The sequence below is a fragment of the Callithrix jacchus genome, chromosome 5, assembly GCF_049354715.1.
Source record: "Callithrix jacchus isolate 240 chromosome 5, calJac240_pri, whole genome shotgun sequence".
NCBI lineage: Eukaryota > Metazoa > Chordata > Mammalia > Primates > Cebidae > Callithrix > Callithrix jacchus.
In genome coordinates this window covers 9,827,334-9,847,784 of record NC_133506.1, presented here as the reverse complement: position 1 = coordinate 9,847,784, position 20,451 = coordinate 9,827,334, and the positions used below count along the sequence as shown (strand labels likewise).

General features: G+C 45.1%; 1 protein-coding gene across 14 annotated transcripts in view; it reads right to left on the bottom strand.

Annotated features, from left to right (window-relative positions):
* Nucleotides 1-20,451, bottom strand: part of TGM3 (transglutaminase 3) — a 131,686-nt gene that overhangs the window by 74,152 nt on the left and 37,083 nt on the right. For 5 of the 14 annotated variants that reach the window (XR_013535071.1, XR_004742748.3, XR_008481177.2 and 2 more), the window contains one exon: nt 3,438-5,420. The gene's annotated coding sequence lies outside the window, so the exon portion shown is untranslated. Of the gene's footprint in view, nt 5,421-8,283; nt 8,398-12,086; nt 12,216-18,837; nt 18,929-20,451 lie in introns of those variants that run through there. The other 9 variants (XR_013535070.1, XR_008481171.2, XR_013535076.1 and 6 more) reach the window with 3 other exon arrangements.

Here is a 20,451-nt window from a genome sequence, read left to right as displayed (position 1 = left end):
GTCTTCCCCTATCTCTCGTTTGTTTGTTTATTTTCAGAGACAAGGGTCTTGCTCTGTTGCCCAGGCTGTGATTCAATGCCATGATCATAGTTCACCGTAGCCTCCAATTCCTGGGCTCAAGCAATCCCCCTATCTCAGCTTCCTGAGTAGCCAGGACTATAGGTGCTCACCATCATGCCTTGCTAATCTTTTATTATTTTTGTAGAGATGGGGTCTCAATGTGTTACCCGGTCCAGTCTTGAACTTGTGGGTCAAAAGATCCTCCCACCTCGGCTTCCCAAAGTGCTGGGATTACAGGTGTGAGCCACTGTGCCTGACCCCTCCCTCATGTCTTGACCAGATGTATTCTCGCCTTTATTTTCTGCCGTCTTCTCTCCCATGACTTGTAGCAAGGAGCTTCACCCTCTGGGCCTGATGAGCTCAGCACTGCACTTCTGAGGTTGTGAGGAGTCGAGAGATGGGAGGTGCTTTGAAGGGACTGGAGGAGACGGGCTCACAGATGGAAAAGGCCAGAACTCGTGCTTCTTTCCCCACCTACTTATTTCCTGTGGCACCAGGAACATATTGTAGAGACTGAGTCAGGATTAGTTCTCAGCTGAGCGTGTGCTTCCCTCCCTGCTCTGGAATATCTGGTTCTTCCCTGGGCTGATTTCTCCTCCACAGAGGCTCCCAGTCATTCTCACTGGCTTCCTGTGGGTAATACACACCTTGGCGATCTCCCAGCATCCTTCAAGACAGTGGTTCTCAAACCTCACTCCACACTGGGATCGCTGGTGCACATTTCAGGAGACTTCTCTGCAGCCCTGCTCTGAGAATTCTGATTTGATCAATGTGTCATGGGGCCCATGACTGCCCCAACTTACATAGGCCACAGCTGGGACCACTTTAGAGGAGGCTAACATATCACTTAGAAATCAAACCAAGTGGCCTTCAGAATGCCTCTAGCCTATACCATAATTAAGCACGTTCCCTGCTCCCCAGACATGTAGATCTTAGCAACCGGGGCTGAAATTGTTAGATGTCAAATGACCCAACCTCTCCATTCAAGGATTGGGAAACTGAGGCCCAGAGAAGGTATGTCACCTGGCAGGACCAGGACTTGAACCCAAGTCTCCTAACCCAGGTGAGTGCTTCCTTCATTAACCCAGGCTGCCTTTCGGGATAGTGCAGAGCTTTGTGGGATCGGGTAGGGGAGATTCTTAACATTTCTTTCAAATGAACTGCTAAAGCTCAGAATAAATGTACATGAACCATTGCAGACGCCCGTGGCTCCAGAAAGCACCTCAGCCAAAGCTGTTCATGGGTATTGTCCAGACAGTTATAAACAGGAAAATGCTGGAATTGGTGGAATTAGGAAGGTGTCAATCAAGGCTAGTGTTGAGCCCCAGCTCTACCATTTATGAGCTGATCAACCTGAAATAAATACTTCTGTGAGCTTCTATTATCTCATCTGGACAACTGAGTGGGTGGTGGCACTCTGATGATGACATGGCCCAAGACAAAAACTGGGAGTCATCCTGGATCCCTCTAGCTCCCCATCCCTCAGAGCCAACAGTCACTAAGTCCTGATGGTTTCTAACTCTAAATCAGTTTCTTCAGGGCATCCATTTCTCTGTTTCTCCCGACACTGTCCTAGCTAGCTGCTATTCTCACTGCTGTGAAGCACTGCCGTTCCCAGCTCACCTCCTTCCTTCTAGTCCTGCCCCCTCCAGCCCACCCTCCACACCAAAACCAAAGTTTCCTTTAAAATTGGGACATCTGGCTAGGTGTTGTGGTTCACACCTGCAATCTGAGCATTTTGGGAGGCTGAGGCAGTAGGATCACTTGAGGCCAGGAGTTTGAGACCAGACTGGGCAACATATTGAGACCCCATCTCTCTGAAAATAAAAAATAAAAAATTAATCAGGTGTGGTGATGCATGCCTATAGTCCTATCTACTCAGGAGGCTGAGAACAGAGGATCAATTGAGCCCCAGAGGTTGAGGCTGGAGTGAGCCACTGCAATCCAGCCTGAGCAACAGAGAGACCCTGTCTTTAAAAAATAAAAATAAAAAAAGGCCAGGAGCGGTGGCTCATCCTGTAATCTCAGCACTTTGGAAGGTGGAGGTGGGTGGATTACCTGAGGTCAGGAGTTCGAGACCAGCCTGGCCAACATGGTGAAACACCGTCTCTACTAAAAATTAGCCAGGCATGGTAGTGGGCTCCTGTAATCCCAGCTACTCAGAAGAGTGAGACAAGATAATCTTTTGAACCCAGGAGGTGGAGGTTGCAGTGAGCCAAGATAATGCCGTTGCACTCCAGCCTGGGTGACAAGAGTGAAACTCTGTCAGAAAGAAAGAAAAAGAAGAAAAAAGAAAGACAGAAAGAAAAAGAAAGAAAGAAGAAGAAGGAAGGAAGGGAAGGAAGGAAGGAAGGAAGGAAGGAAGGAAGGAAGGAAGGAAGGAAGGAAGGAAGGAAGGAAGAATAAGGACATCTCATCCTGTCATCCCTGTCACTTAAAACCTTCCAATGGCCTCCACCTTGAATCTCCTTCTTAGGTGAAATGCAAACATCTGACCAGGTGCTCTGGAGTCTGGGACCTGCCTACTCCTCTGGCCCCATTTCCCATCTTTCCTACCCACCCACCTGTATCCTCACATCCCATTCTCTGCTCACTTGAAGGCCTGAAAGCTTCTTCAGGAAGTCCTCCCTGACTTTCCCCAGTCTGAGGCAGGACCCGCCTCAGGGCTCCCAAAGCATTCTGAACTTCTATTATAACCACAAAATGCATCATAACCGCCTCCTTACCTGACTCTCCCCCATAACAAGCACTACAGGGCAGGGACCACCTTGATCTTGAACTTGATCTGCACTGTGCCCCCCAGGCCAAGTACTGTGCCAGGCAAAATGGTTGGCACTTTCTTTGAAAAAATGACCGATCCTTTAAAACGATGTGATAATGATTTAATAAGATAATTACACAGAGGAAACGAGGAAGCACACACACAAACCCTGCACAGTGTCTCATATGCCTAAGTGATCAATAATCTGCTTTTCCTCATCCCTGTTTCCCTTGCAGTTCCTATATTTCACGATCTGGTTTCTAGTTCAAGTTTTGCTTCTAACCAGTTATTTGGCTTCACTGGTTCTGTATTTCCTTTCCATTAATTTGGCAATATGAGCCAGGCACACAGTGGCTCATGCCTGTACTCCCAGCACTCTGGGAGGCTGAGATGGGAGGACTGCTTTAGCCCAGGAGTTTGAGACCAGCCTGAGCAATATAGTGAAACCCCATCTCTATTAAAAAAATTATACATAAAAAAACTTGACAATATGGTCCTTACGAGCTAAAAATATGTATATTTAAGAGTCTGTAAGCCTTTCCCCCTTTCTCTTTCCTTGTTGTTGGGAACAGACGCTCAATTCCACAAAGAAAAATTAGCACCAAGACAAAGGATCTTTCAGCAACGCAATTTTTACTTCCTGGACTGCAGGAAAGGTACCCTCGCTAGCCATCGTGCCATGAGAGTACAATTAACAAAGGAAAGCACACAAATGTATCCCTTATGCATTTGAGGGTCGCGTCCTTACTGCTGTGTCTGATCTCCGGTGATGGAGGCAGACCTCACAATCTAAACTAAACCCTGTTGGCTAACAACTTAAAACTTTTCTAAACAGATAAAAGCAGTGGAAAGCTGGGACATGGCTGTGAGCACAGCCAGCACAGATCTCTTGGTTAAAGTACAAGGACATAGAATGTACTATATGCCTGTAAGCATGGCATGTTTAACAGCTACATAGGGCTTAACAAAGTTATTAGCACACTTACAATTTATTCTTTAACAAGAAAGGAAACTTTAAAAAGGAACGTTCCTACTTCCCACAATTCCTTCCTCTCCCTCTAAGAATCAGGAAACAGAAAGGACTTAGCCCTTCCATAGCTCTTCCTCAGGCTTTCTCAGTCTGTCATGGGGACCACTTAACAGGCTGAGAGAAAATATTTTATTCTATTCACATTTCCAAGTCCAAAGAAATTCCTTCTGCGGTCAGGACTGCTCCCTTAAAGGGCATACGAATGTATAACTCCTGGATCTTGGTGTGTGACAGCCCTGGCGACTTCAAGTACTTCTGTGTTCCAAGGCTGAGTCCTGCCCAAGTGGTGACAGGACACGTTTTGCCCACACCCTGTGCCTTGCCAGTCTGCAGTCACTTCGCGTGCAGGGAGGGCCTGGGGTGGAGGAGTAAGGGCAGGGCAGGACAGACCGACTGCAAGGGAAGCTGAGGAAAGATGTGTGCACACGCCCTTGCTGCTACTGTCCTGCTGCTGTGGCTACCAGGTGGGGACCTGAGCCCCCAGGGCAAGAAGCAGGAAGGAAGAAGCAGGCAGGAGACCTTGGCCTTCCCATGCCATGGCATTCTTACTCTTTCAGTTGCTCTTCATTCCTCCACTGTAGCTTAACTTAAGAGCTCCAAGACTGCCCAGAGCAGCTCTTGAGTCTACACTGGAACCACGAAGCGACACAGAAGCAGGAAATGAGTTAGCCACCAACTCTGGGCATGGCAGGGAGAGTAGCTGTCACATCCTTGAGCATCCTACCAAGAAAGTACATTCCAGGGTCTCTTTATCTACAAAGACTCTTGGGCCCTCGGTCTTATTTTCGAATGTGTACTACTGCAAAACAAAGACATCTGTAAATTCAATATGAATATGCCTGTCAATTGCTTCATGAAACACAGAGTTTCTCAGGTCCTTTCTCCTTAGAAGCAACACAACTCAATTTGAACTTTTACTGAACAACTAATTTATATAAGACTTCCTCTCACCATCCCCAACAAAAAGAAACGAGCCAAGCCTGTGTTCCCAGGAGTTTTCCACATCTCTCAGGAGCCAAGACCTGTATACATACAGTCTAAGAGAGAATCGGTAAATGCTACAACCCAGTCCAGGACAGAAATAAGAGGAAAGGATTGACTCTGGCTGGAAAGATCCAAAAAGTTTCAGGAAAGAGACTGCATCCGAGATGGACCCTGAAGGAAGAGCAAAATTTTGATAGTCAACGTTGTCTCACTGGCTCTATTGATTGAGGCGGGGTTAGCTTGACTTAGGAAAAAACTCTTTGGGTTCCAGTAAAGTGTGTTTTTAGTCTCTGCTGCTGTTTTTGGATAGCTTGTTATAAGGATCCAGTAAGGCTGGGTGGCCCTGTCTCTCTGGGCCTCAGTTTCCCTCTCTTGGTGTGTGAGGTTGAACTCAGCTGTATGCCTGGCTCCTCCTCCTCTATGTTTTGTTCTCATTAGAATCAGAAATGCAACGCAAAGCTAAAGACACAGGATGTGCCCTGCGAAAACATTTATTATCAGGGTATTCGCAGCTCTCCAAGGCTCCTCCTAGGATGTTAATCCTAGATGTTATTTCATCATCTCCTACGTCTCCAAGACATTTTTCTGAAAAGAGAAAAAAAGAAATAATAAAGAATTTGTAGGCCAGGTACTGTAGCTCATGTCTGTAATCCCAGCACTTTAAGAGGCCAAGGTGGGCAGATGGCTTGAGCTCAGGAGTTTAAGACAAGATTAGGCAACAAGGTGAGCCCTCCCTCCTCCACCATCTCTACAAAACACACAAAAATTATCTGGGTGTGGTGGTGCATGCCTGTGGTCCCAGCTACTCAGGAGGCTGAGGTGAGAGGATGGCTTGAGCCTGAGAGGCAGAGGTTGTAGTGAGCTGAGATCACGCCACTGCCTGCCAGCCTGGGCAACAGAGCAAGACCCAATCTCAAAAAAAAAAACCTGTGCATTTGTACCTGAAAAAGTTGTTACAAAAATCATGACTACATTATCATGTTGGGAAAATTAGAAGTTTAAAAGCAGATCAAAAAAGGCAGACGACCCAACAGAAAAATGCAAAAAAAAAACCTTGAACAAGCCCTTCATAAGGATATTCAAATAACAAATAAGCATATAAAAATTAATCATGATTAATGATCATTAATCGTCAGGAAATGAAAATTAAAACCACAATGTAATAACAGACCTACCCAAATGTATGGCTACAATGAAAAGAACAGACAATAGCAAGTGTCAGCAAGGACATGTGGCAAATAAAATTCCCATACGTTTCTTGTAGGTGTGTGAAACAGAACAACTGCTTTGAAAAAATGTTTTGGAACATTTAATAAAATCGACATATGCATACCCATGGCCCAGCAATTCTACTCCCAGTTGTATACCCAACAGAATTACATAAAAATCACCAAAAGACAGGTACAAGAATGTTCATAGCAATACTTTTCATAATAGCCAAAGACTGGAAACAATCCACATTTCCATCAACATAAGAATGGATGAAAAAATTGCTGTTTATTTATGGAACTAGAATACCACACAATGATGAGTAAATTTAATGGATATTTAAAATTAAAAGAGAGGCCAGGCACAGTGGTTCACACCTGTAATCCCAGCACTTTGGGAGACCAAGGTGGGCAGATCACCTGACGTCAGGAGTTCGACACGCTGAAACCCCATCTCTACTAAAAATATAAAAATTAGCTTGGCGTGGTGGCACACTCCTACTCAGGAGGCTGAGGCAGGAGAATTGCTTGAACCCAAGAGGCGGAGGTTGCAGTGAACCGAGATTGTGCCACTGCACCCCAGCCTGGGCAACAAAGCAAGACTCCATCTTGCTCTGTTGAAATGAGAAAAAGAGAGAGATGAACAAACTTGTACAGCAACATGGATGAATTTCACATAGACTATAATGAAAAAAGAAGCCAAACAACCACAAAAAAAGAAGATGCTACATGATCCATTCAAGTGAAGTTCAAGAACAGGTAGAGCAAATTATGGCGTTTGAAGTCACAATAGCAGTTACCCTTGTGAGATTATCCCCAAAGGGTTGACAAGAATTGCCTGCCAGGCTCTGGACAGAAAGAAATATAGTTACAATTAGGCATTAATCAGGCTACACTTAGGCCCACTTTCTTGTTTCTAAAGGTCACACACTGACCATGTGCATCTTTATTGCTCCTATTGACAGGAATTCTGGACTGCTTAAGAATCATTTCGCATTGCATCCCTATCGTTCCTATCAACCGGATCCCTGGCATTAGAATCATATGGCTTTTGTTTGAGGATCACTTAAGATGCTTTTCAGACCCTGAATTCTAGCAACCTGTTTGAAGACCCCTGCAGACGAATGGGATCAGCAAGACGATGGTTTCTTCATCTCCCTGCCCCCTGGCTTGACCCTGCACTCCTCCATCAATTGGCAGCCTCCAAACTTTGGCCCGCTCCCAAACCCTTAAAAATTATAACTCCTTGGCTGGGCACGATGGCTCAGACCTGCAATCCCAGCACTTTGGGAGGCTGAGGCCAGTGGATCAAGAGGTCAGGAGTTCAAGACCATCCTGGCCAACATGGTGAAACCCTGTCTCTACTAAAGATACAAAAATTAGCGCAGGTTGGTGGCTGGTGCCTGTAATCCCAGGTACTTGAGAGGTTGAGGCAAGAATTGCCTGAACCTGGGAGGCAGAGGTTGTAGTGAGCTGAAATCGCGCCATTGCCTCCAACCTGGGAGACAGAGTGAGACTCCATCTCAAAAAAAAAAATCATAACTCCTTAAAGAGAGGAGGACGTTGAGGTTTCCTCCCGTCTCCTTATTTGGTGACCCAATGATTAAACCTCTTTCTCTGCTGCAACCCAGTGTCTCGGTGTAGATTGACTCACTGTGTGCATCTGGCAATGAGCCTACTATAATTACACCTGGGGAGATGAATTAACAACTGGAAGGGGACACAAGGAGGGACTTCAGGGATCTGGTTTTCTTTTTTTTAATCAAGTTGATAGTTACCCAATATGTTCACTTTGCGTAAATTTATTGAGTTGTAAACTAATGATTATGCACTTTTCTGAATGTGTGTTATACTTCAATAAAATCTACATTAAAAAAAAAAGTCAGAACCTATTTTGGCTCCACAGCTACATTTCAAATAATAGGAAAACAATTTATGGCAGGAGACAGCGAAGGGGTGTTCCTATTCTCTCATTCTCTCTGTCGAGATACAAATCATATTACTTATTCCACTATTAATTACAAATGATAAAATTCACCAATTTCAAGCACAGAATTCAATGAGTTTTAAGAAATATGTAGCAGGCCAGACACAGTGGTTAACACCTGTAATCCCAGCATTTCAGGCAGATCGCTTGAGGCCAGGAGTTTGAGACCAGCCTAGCCAACATGGCAAAGCTCCATCTCTACTAAAAATACACACACACACACACACAATTAGCCGGGCATGGTGGCACACACCTGTAGTCACAGCTTCTCATTCCGAGAATTGCTTGAACCTGAGAGGTGGAGGATGCAGTGAGCTGAGATCAGGCCACTGCACTCCAACCTGGGTGACAGAACAAGACCCTCTCTCTAAAAAAAATAAATAAATAAATAAATAAATAAATAAATAAATATATATATAGTAATGTAGTAGTATATCCCCCACCACACTGATGACATACAGTATTTCCATTACTCTAAAGAGTTCCCTCGTTCTCTATAGCCAATCCTCTCCCCAACTCATGGCCACCACTGATCTGCTTTAGAAATTTCACTATAGTTTTGTCTTCCTTAGAATTTCATATAAACGGAGTCATAGAATCTTATCTTTTAAATTATTTTATTTAAACACCACAATGTATGGTCACAATTAGGTTGAACTGAGTGTGTCACAAGGCATTTGTCATCTATCACCACCCTATCCACCTTGGCAAAATGCACAGGCTCTTTAGTGAATATCCTATTTTAAAGCAAAATTGTCTGGTGGGAAGCTGCGTATTCCTAGTACCAAAGAAAGATTACAAAAGGGACATGGTGTATCCTGTGCAGCCCCAGAAGACAGAGCAAAGACCGCAAGGCCATAGCACATTAGGCCAGCTGCAGTTAATGGAAGGGCGGTTCCTCCAACAGCTGGAGTTTATCACCCCCTAGAATGTGCTACACCCACAGTAAGTCAGTTCCTTGTCCATAGTGGGCAAACAGAAAGGTGAGATGTCTAACTATCAAGATGTCAGAGAAGGGACCTAGGCGGGACACTCGACTCAGTGGTTTCTGATGTCTATTCCAAATCTAATATCACTTTGTAGTTAGTTGAACTCTAAAGCAAATCACAATTTTTTTTTGAGAGTGTCTTGCTGTGTTGCCTAGGCAGGAGAGCAGTGGGGCAATCTCGGCTCACTGCAACCTCCACTTCTGGGTTCAAGTGATTCACCCCTCTCAGCCTCCCAGGTAGCTAGAATTACAGGTGCCTGCCACCACCCCTGGTTAATGTTTTGCATTTTAATAGAGACCAGGTTTCACCATGTTGGCCAGGCTGGTCTTGAACTCCTGACCTCAAGTGATCCACCCACCTCAGCCTCCCAAAAGTGCTGAGATTACAGGCGTGAGCCACCGCACCCAGCCGCAAATCACAAATTTTTACCTCAAGTAGAATAAAGCGAAAAACCATGTTGGTCAAAGCATATACTTTGCAGCTACACTAGAACAGAAAGGAATGTAACTGGAGATGTGAGAAGCTATGAAAAGGCAGCAAAAGCACATGGAACCCAGCTAGAACAACAGAAGATAATGAACCGAATTTTTTTTTCATCAATTTTATAAACAGCTTCTAGGCTCTGAAATTAAAAAGGACATAGAAGAGATGTTTTTTCTTAATTTTTAAAAATATCATCCTCAGACTCAGCAGATGAAAGAGATGTTTCTTGAGGCAACTTCTCAGTGTTCACTAGACTCTAACCTCCTCTCTCCAGTTAACTCAGTGTGTCTGGCGAACCCCATCCACTTCGATATAATTCAGTGAACAGTAGCTGGACCTGGAAGGTGCTCAGTGAGGCATTGCACAGACTAGGGCGTAAAGAAGCTATAGTACCTACCTTTGAAGTAAAATAAGCATGTGCACAACCTCAGCCCAAAGCCAGGGTAGATGGCTGTCAAGGAGGAAAGGCGCAAGCTCTCACAAGGGCAGAAGAGAGGCCACGATGGCCAGAGGACTTAAGGCTTGAAGGAGAATGTGCTGCTGGACCCTAAAGAACAGTCTGGGTTGGGTACAGTAGTTCGAGTCTGTAATTCTAGCACTTGGGGAGCCCAAGGCAAGAGGATCACTTGAGCCCAGGAGTTTGAGACCAGCTGGGGCAACATAGCGAGACCCTGTCTCTACAAAAATAAAAAAAGTAGTGCCCCATGTGGCGGTGTGTGCTTGTAGTCTCAGCTACTTGGGAGGCTGAGGTGGATCGTTTAAGCCCAGGAGTTCAAGGCTCAGTGACCAATGATTGCACCACTGAACTCCAGCCTGGGAAACAGCAAGACACTATCTCTAAACAAAAAGAACAAGCTGATGGTCCCTAATGAGATGCAACAGCATGGCTTACTTTGGAGAATTTTCTAAAAGCCAGATCATTTGTTTGTCTTTTCTTAAAAAAAAAAAAATGTCTTAAGAATAATAAATGCACTTAACTAGAGATTACTAGGAAATGTTGGCTTTCACCCATTTTCTTCAAGGGGCACTAGGATTTACTGAAAATAACACAAGAACAAAATGAGGCTGGGTAATCACACCTGTGATCCCAGCACTTTGGGAGGCTGAAGCGGGTGGATCACCTGAGGTCAGGAGTTCGAGACCAGCCTGGACAACATGGTGAAACCCCATCTCTACTAAAAATTTAAAAATTAGCTGGGAGTGGTAGCAGACACCTGTAATCCCAGCTACTTGTGAGGTTGAGGCAGGAGAATCGCTTGAACTCAGAAGGCAGAGGTTGCAGTGAGCCGTGATTGTGCCACTGCACTCCAGCCTGGGCAACGGAGAGTCTGTCTCAAAAACAAAAACAAAACAGAACAAAATGAACTGGGACTCCAGATAAATGGGTTCTATTTCTAAGCCTATGAAACTTTAGTTAGCCAGACCTTGGTTCCATCATCTGAAAAATAAGAGATTATACTAAATCAGTGGTTTTCACTTGTGCTGCATGGAACCTCAAGAGTACGGAGAAGCAGGGTGATGACTCCAGACCCACTAGGCTCACAGTGGCTCAATTTCTGAGTCTTAGTTGGGCGTCTAAGTAAGGCTGCATTTTGAATAAAGAATTTTGCTACTTTAAAAAGTTAAAATAGGCTGGATGTAGTGGCTCATGCTTATAATCCCAACACTTCGAGAGGCTGAGGCAGGGGGATTGCATGAGCCCAGGAGTTTGAGACCAGTCTGGGCAACATAGCCAGATCCCATCTCTGAAAAAAGAAAAGAGAGAGAGAGAAAAAGAAATGAAAGAAAGAAAGAAAGAAAGAAAGGAAGAAAGAAAGAAAGATAGATAGATAGATGAAACATAGTGTTTGTGGCCAAGTGCAGAGGCTCATGCCTATAATCCCAGCACACTCTGGGACACCAAGGCAGGTGGATCACCTGAGCCCAGGAGTTCAAGACCAGACTGGCTAACATGGTAAAATTCCATCTCTACTAAAAAATACAAACGTTAGCTGGGCATTGTGGCGAATATAATCCCAGCTACTTGGGAGGCTGAGGCTGAAGAATCATTTGAACCTGTGAGGCGGAGGTTGCAGTGAGCCAAGATTGTGCCTCTGTACTCCAGCCTCAGCGATAGAGCAAGAGTCTGTCTCAAAAAACAAAAACAAAAACATGCGGTATGCTAAGTACGTTGGTGGCAATGTCTTGCATCCAGAGTCTGGAACGAGGTATTGATCTCCTCAAAGTACAAGTTCAGAACATTCCATGATTTTGGGTATTTATTTTTAATTCTTATGACATTATCACACAACGATTTGTTTTCTCCATCATTTTTTAAAAACCCTCAATATTTTCTTTTCCTTTTCAGTGTCACTCTTTTTTAATGTTATTTTTTTCTTTTCTTCTCTATTTTCCCATTCATTTTCCTTTCTTTTTAGATATAAAAAGGCCAGGTGTGGTGGTGCATGCCTGTAATTCTAGCAGTTTGGGAGGCTGAGGTGGGTGGATCCGTTGAGGCTAACAGTTCGAGACGAGCCTGGCCAACATGGTGAAACCCTTTCTCTACTAAAAATACAAAAAATACAAAAGGCATGATGGTGCACACCTGCAATCCTAGCTACTCGGGATGACTGAGGCACAAGAACCCAGGAGGCAGAGGTTGGAGTGAGCCGAGATCACGCCTCTGCCCTCCAGCCTGGATGACAGAGCGAGACCATGGCGATTCATCAAGGATCTAGAGGAAACAGAAATACCATTTCACCCAGCATGGGTATATACCTAGTAATTATACCAATTACTAGACCAATTACTAGGTATATACCCAAAAGATTATAAATCATTCTATTAGAAAGACACATGCACACGTATGTTTATTGCACACTGTTCACAATAGCAAAGACTTGGAACGAACCCAAATGCCCATCAATGACAGACTGGTTAAAGAAAATGTGGCACATATACACCATGGAATACCATGCAGCCGTAAAAAAGGATGAGTTCATGTCCTTTGCAGGGACATGGATGAAGCTGGAAACCATCATTCTCAGCAAACTGACACAAGAACAGAAAATCAAACACCGCATGTTCTCACTCATAAGTGGGTGTTAAACAATGAGAACCCACAGACACAGGGAGGGGAACATCATACAATCAGGCCTATTGGCACGTGGGAGCCTAGGGGAGGGATAGCAGGGGGAGGGATAGCATTAGGAGAAATACATAATGTAGATGATGGGGTGATGGATGCAGCAAACCACCATGGCACGTGCATACCTATGTAATAAACCCGCACATTCTGTACGTGTACCCAAGAACTTAAAATTAAAAAAGATACGTGTGTAGAACAGAGTTAACATAGATGTGTGTAGAAAAGAACGAACTTGCCACACTGGAGACTGTTACCCTTAGTCCTGCTGGTAAGGATGGCCCTGGGCTGATGTCTGGGAACTTAAGGTTTTGGAAGGGTTTCCGCCATTCTCTAAGTGACAACAGTGACGCACTGTGCTAAACGGTTTGTACAAACAATGTAGTTTATTCTGAACACCCACATTCCTTCTGGGAGTCTGGAATTTTTAGTGCTAGGTAGAGGTTCCTACCTGACAGATCAGATCAAAGCCTTGGAAAACCCAGGCTCAGACACATTTCTCTGGCAGGCAACATTTTACAGATGTTGTCACAGTTTGTTGCTGGAGGAATTAAGCGTGTCCTTACGTGTCTCCACCGGGAGAAAACTGGAAGTTTGCACGTGGTTTCCTCCCGACTTGGGCCCATGCAGCTTCTCTGTTTCCTGATTTTGCTTTGTAACCTTTGACTGTCACAAATCGTAACTGCGAGTCCGATGACATGCTGAGCCCTGGGAATCCTCCTAGTGAGCCGCTGAACCTGGGGTGGTCCTGGGGACCCTGGCACAGAGCATCATAAGTGGACCTCACTAGAAGGACCTTGGCTCTGAAATATGGTGAAAGTGCCATTTGAGAAAAGGAAGGATGAAAGAGCAGAAAATCTGTGGGTATGAACAATGTGAACCCCAGCTGAATTACCGGCCATTCCAAGAGGTAAATGTTACCGGTAACATTTGAAAATGATCGCTCCAATCCCAGAAAGAACTGGCTTGCTGGACACCCTGGCTGCTTTTGGCAGTGCTGGCTAACGCGACAGAACAAAGCTCAGCCTGCTCGATGTCTTTGATTTTGTTCTATCCTCCAGGTGGGAGGAATAAGGGCCCCAGCCATCCCAAAAGGTGAGCTTTGGGCCAAAGATGTTAAAAATGTACATCACTCTCTTCTCCAAGTGGGAGGAAAAACAATCAGTTCCCATGAGCAACACTTAGATACAGCAGAGCAGAAGCAGCTAGGGTTGTGGGCGGTTGCAGCCATTTCTATACGCCTTTCCCTTCTTGCATGCCAGCCAGAGCTCCTGGCAGCTGTAAACGCTGAATTTACTGCTAAGAGTTTGAGTAAATATGCAATGAGAGAAAAGTTTTATTGTTTTTAATGGCTTTGTATTTGTGGCTATTGCATCTGATTGTATGATAAGAATGGGTGAAAAGTGTTATAGGCTTTGTAATTTCATAAACACTAGCATGATCATCCCAATTGGGAAAAGCTGCAAAAGGAATTATATATTGATGGGGTGTCCCCCACTGGTGAGCAAATTACATCAATTTATTTATTTATTTATTGAGACGGAGCCTTGCTCTGTCGCCCAGGCTGGAGTGCAGTAGCACGATTTTGGCTCACTACAACCTCTGCCTCCCTGGTTCAAGCGATTCTCCTGCCTCAGCCTCCTGAGTAGCTGGGATTACAGGCACATGCCACCACACTCAGGTAATTTTTATATTTTTAGTAGAGACGTGGTTTCACCTTGTTGGTCAGGCTGGTCTCGAACTCCTCACCTTGTGATCCATCTGCCGTGGCCTCCCAAAGTGCTGGGATTACAGGCGTGAGCCACCGTGCCCAGCTGCAAATTAAACTCAAAAGAGTTTAAATTTATTAGAAATAGAGTAAGTCTCCATAGTGAGGATTTTTACTACCATGTCTGCCAATCAGAGCCTCTAGGAAAAGGCAATCAATATGAAAAGAGCCATTCACCAGATAAAAACACCTTTTGGGATTTTAAAAAGCAGGCTTTAATTGCTAATGAGCTCCTATAAATCATATCAGGTTGTGATCTGATAATTTTCCAGCCTGCTGTGGGTCAACTTGGACTGTAAGAGTGGCCTGGAGACAGAGGGTTTAGGAAAGCCTGGCACACCACTGGGACTTGGAACAGCCATTTGGCCCTCCCATGTTGCCTTTTTTGCAGTCAAATAAATACCCTTGGGTTTTTTGGAATCTTGCTTTGTCTACCCCTAATTGCCTGGGCTCCATGGAGCTGAAATCTGATGCGGTCTGCCATTGGCTAGTTCAGCCTCTGCTCTAGCTGTGCTGAGATGAAAGCAGGTACAGGCTTGACTTGGACTCTGGGATTGCTATAGATACGGGACATCTCTTTGGGGCCCTAAACTATGAGAACCTTCTGGCTGAACAGTCTGGATCCCATACAAATGTCCACAGAAAAGGGCTTATGCTATGATGGGACCATCTGAAATTAGGTGGCAGATAGGCCTCTGTATTTCTGATAGAGACCACTCGAGATTACTGCTGAAAGCTGCAGGTGGGGGAGGGCACCTCTCAGGGACCATGGCCCCTTCCCTCACTCCTGACAGGTCGACCTTGACCCCCTCTTGGAGATGCCTCACTGCTGCTGATCGTTGTAGATGCCTCTCTGTCCTGGGACACACACCTTAGTGAGGTACTCTGGTTACTAACTGCAGCTGTGCTCAGTAGGTAAGTGATTTTTTTTCCAGGCTGCTCAGGATAAAAGGGATGGGAGGTTATATAAACCCATTTTGAAAATTTTTGAAAATTCAGGATTTCATCCTTGACCCATTCCAGAACATGATGTACCTTTCTGGTTAAGTTATATAAAAATGCTTTTTGATGAGAATGCTTTTGTCCCTCTTGCATACAACCCTTCCAGGTGAGAGGTCTGGATGACAGCAGGGGACGGTTTTTAAAATGTAAAGTTATGCTGGTTGAATGTGGCACACCGCACACCGATTCTGAAACAACAGAGAGGACAGAAACCCTAGTACCCTGGGAGGTGCAGGCGAGCGGGAGGGCCTTAGTGTCCTTTCTTTCTGAAAGGAAACCTCCCTGTACTGTCTTTCCCAGTTCCGGGAGAGCTCTGAACTCTGACACGCTGAGCAGCAGGGGGTGCCCCGACACCTCCACTTCCTGCATAGAACACCCCCAGAGGTCCTGCACACTCAGGAGGCAGGCGAACTCCTGTCACAGACAAGCAACTGACAGCCTCGGGCAGTCCCTGTGAAACCAAGGACTGAACTAAATTAATTGGATGAAGCTGGAAGCCCAGGGTGGGATTCCTGTGAAGGAAGGTCACACTGGGGGCCTTGTCAACCTGTTCCGCTAATATATGCAGCTTGGGGTGCCCCAGTAATTGTCAACTCCTTGTTTCCAGGGGTACAACATGTGCCTTCTGGGGCTGGACTTCCTGTGTGTGTATTCTCCTGTGACAGCACTGCCTTAGCCCTGGAAGAGATTCAGGTCATCTTCAGCTTACGAGACATAGCTGCACTGTGCCTGAATTGCTGCCTTGGGTCAGGTAAAAAAGGTTCATAAAAAGACTTTAAAGTTTACCTTTAAAGATCTTTATGGCTGATGAGATTTGTTTTAACTGGCTAAGTACAGGGCCCCTAAAAGGCATATAACTGACATGATCAGTACCACAGGTTGGTCTCATCTTGCTGATGGGTCGTAGTGATAATTTCACTATAAAGATGCCTTGTCCAGAAAAAAGCTGGCATAGCAGGCCTGAGACTGCCATTCTTAGAAAAACCTGCTTATGAGTTTGGCTTTTTTTTTTTAGTTTTGGAGTGCATGGTGTGATCTTGGCTGACTGCAACCTCCACCTCCCAGGCTCAAGCAATCCTCCCACCTCTGCCTCCAGAGTAGTTGGAACTACAGGTGTGCACCACCACGTCCAGCTAATTTTTGTATTTTTTGTAGAGATGCGGTTTTGCCATGTTGCCCAGGCTGGTCTCAAACTCCTGTGCTTAAGAGATCTACTGGTCTTGGCCTCCCCAAATGCCAGGATTACAGGTGTGAGTAACTACACCCTGACAAATTTGGCTTTTGATTGGCATTTGGGAACATAAATTTGTGGAGGGTTCTCACCATTCCCCAAGGGATCGGAGTGGCTCACTGCACTAAACCATTTGTACAAACAACGTGGTTTATGCTGAACACCTGTTTTCTTTCTGGAAATCTGGAATTTTTGTACATGGTAGGCAGAGGGTGCCCATGTGACCATCCCCCAGAAGAAACCTTGGGCACTGAGTCTCTGATGAGTTTCCCTGGTAGACAATATTTGACATGTGTGGTCACAATTTGCTGCTGGAGGAATTAAGCATGTCCTGTGTGACTTTACCAGGAGAAGACTTCTAAAAGCTTGGGCCTGCTTTCCTCTGTCTTTGCCCCATCCCCGTCTCTCTTTATGGATTTTGCTTTGTACCTGTTCCCTGTAATAAGTCACAGCTGTGGTTGGGCACAGTGGTTCACACCTGTAATCCCAGCTCTTTGGGAAGCCAAGGCAGGTGGATCACCTGAAGTCAGGAGTTCGAGAACAGCCTAGCCAACATGGTGAAACCTCGTCTTTACTAAAAATACAAAAATTAGCTGGCATGGCAGCATACACCTGTAGTTCCAGCTATTTGGGAGGCTGAGGCAAGAGAATTGCTTGAACCTGGGAGGTGGAGGTTGCAGTGAGCCAACATCACAGCACTGCACTCTGAAAAAAAAAGCCAAACTCATGAGCAGGTTTATCTAAGAACGGCAGTCTCAAGCCCGCTATGACAACTCTTTTCTGGACAAGGCATCTTTACAGCAAAATTATCACTAGGACCCATCACACACACACACGCACACACACGTGAGACTTCATCTCTCACACACACACACAAATCACAGCTGTGAGTACAACTATATACTGAGTCTTGCGACATCTCCTAGTGAAGCAGTGAATCTGGGGGTGGCCTTGGAGATCCCAACATAGTATGAAAAGAAGGAAAAACAGACACAAGAGATGTATAGGAAGAGAGAAGAAGGAAGAAGATAGTATAACACAGAAGGTGGAGGGGAGGGGACCAAGAAGGAAATGGGGTAAAAGTCAAAACAGCGGGAGAACTGCACTTGCTGCTTCTGGGCCGACATGCTAACGTGAATTCAAAGGCTCACCAAATCATTCAGAAGACAATCCTCAGACATCCCAGCATAACACAGGCGCCCCAGCGAAACAGAATTCCCAACACTCCCAGCTCTGCTAGGAAACATGCGCAAAAATCATCACAGTCCTTTACAGATGTGCGAGGCTTGAGAGCTCTTATCCATTTTATGGAACTTTGGCACCACTCTGTGAGGCAGGCGGGACAGGGACTCATAGGGCATTTAGAGGCTTCCTGCTCCGAGAGGCCAAATTCATTGCCCCATCCGACTGTACTTCTTTGATAAACTCCCGAGATCTGCCCTGTGGGCTGGTTTACTATGCACATCTGCCTTTTCCACTAGACTTGATTTCCTTGAGGAGGCATGGTCTGAGTTTTTTTTTTTTTTTCTTGTCTTGTCTTTCTTTGGATCTTTTCTTTTCTTTCTTTCCTTTTTTTTTTTTGAGATGGAGTTTCACTCTTGTCGCCCAGGATGGAGTACATTGGTGCCATCTCGGCTCACTGCAACCTCCGCCTCGCAGGCTCACGTGATTCTCATGCCTCAGCCTCCTGAGTAGCTGGGATTATAGGCACCCACTACCATGCCCAGCTAATTTTTGTATTTTTAGTAGAGACGGGGTTTCACCATGTTGGCCAGGCTGGTCTCAAACTCTTGACCTCAAGTGATCTACTTACCTTGGCCTCCCAAAGTGCTGGGATTACAGGTGTGAGCCACCTCGCCCAGCCAAGTTCATTGTTTCTAGTGATAAATTCATTGTGGGAAAATAATAAAAATAAAACAAAAGTCACATGGAATCCCTATTCTAGTCAACTCTGTATTCTATTCGGATTCAAGAATAACCTGGCATGCAGTAGGCATTCAATCAATACTTGTCAATCTGTTGTTAGTTAAGTTTCTAGTTATGAGGACACCTTCATCAAGGGATTATCAGGAGAATTATACAAGAACGGACATAAGTAAACTTTGCAAACTACAAAGCATTTTGTAGATCGAAGTTAGCCATTATAATCATGCATCCTCAACTTAACATTCATTTAAGAAAATCTTTGAGCTGGGTGCAGTGACTTATACCTGTAATCCCAGCACTGTGGAAGGCTGCGGTGGGAGGATCACTTGAACCCAGGAGTTTGAGGCCAGCCTGGGCAACATGCAAGACCCCTGTCTTTACAAAAAAAAAAATTATATTAGCTGGGTGTGGTGGCATGTACCTATAGTCCCAGCTACTTCAGAGGCTGAGGCGGGAGGATCACTTGAGTCCAGGAGTTCAAGACTGCTGTGAGCCATGATCATGCCACTGCACTACAGAATGAGACCCTGTCTCGAAATAGAGAGAGAGAGAGAGAGAGAGAGAGAGAGAGAGAGAGAGAGAGAGAAGAAAGAAAGAAAGAAAGAAAGAAAGATGCATGCTAAAAAGAAGTGTCACACCTGGATGAGACTGTTGATTCTAGTCAATGCCTCATCTTAGAGGTTGAAGTTGCTGACTTCAATATTTTGTTTTTGTGGTCTCTTGAGGGAAAGATGTTTCGATGTTGGTTTCAGAAGGAGGGGGAGGAGAGAGGAGGAGAGGGGAAGGGAGGGAAGGGGAGAAGGGAGGAGAGGAGAGGGGAGAAGGGAGGAGAAATGAGGGGAGGGGAGGGGAGGAGAAGGGAAGAGAGGGGAGAAGAAAGAGGGGAGGAGAGGGGAGGAGAGGGGAGGAGAGGGGAGGAGAGGGGAGGAGAGGGGAGGAGAGGAGGGAGGGAGGGAGGGAAGAAGGAAGGAAGGAAGGAAGGAAGGAAGGAAGGAAGGAAGGAAGGAAGGAAGGAAGGAAGGAAGGAAGGAAAATTTTGAGAAGGTGACTGCATTTTCCAAGTGAGCTGATGAGCCACTGCTTGTGGGGGGATGTCTTGATTCTCCCATTTGTAGATAAGAAAACTGAGGCTCCGAGAGTTTAAAAGATTTACCTAAGGTCACATAAATACGTTTGTTATCTATGTTACCTGTGGTTTCCCGTCAGACATTAGATTTGACTTTATAATTTATTCTCACTAAATTTCCAAGTAAAGTTGTAACAGGTTTTAAGATAATATCTTTTTCTCTTCTCCTTCCCTTTTTTTTTTTTTTTTTTTTTAGAGCAAGACAACCGCCTATTCCAGGAAATTCTCTTTCCCTTTTTGCTTTTACTTATCAAAACTGTCAGAAATCAACACCCCAAAAAAGGCATACTGTCTCTTCACGGAGAGGTGGGAAGAACATGAATATTGGAATGAGACAGACTCGGGTTTGAATCAAGGCTCTGCTTCTTTTTAGCCAGGCAACTTTGGGCAAAGAACTTAATTTCCACGAGACTTACACATTTGCAAAGTAAGGGCAATGATATCTATTAATACCTTCTAAAGTCATGAAAATGCAGGATAGATGTGCAGTGCCTAGCTCTGTGTTTGGCCCTTGTAGACGCTTTATAAATGACAGCCGAGTACTGCTGCTGTTACTGTCATTACTATTATGAGTAAGTTGTAACAGGAGGAGAACGAATCGCAAATTTTGTGGGATTTTTGTTGTTGTTGTTTCTCTTAATTGAGACAGAGTCTTGCTCTCAGGCTGGAGTGCAGTGGCGTGATCTTGGCTCACTGCAACCTCTGCCTCCCGGGTTCAGGTAAGAATCACAAATTTTGGCTGTGTTACCCCTAGTGAAACCGGTCTGGCAGG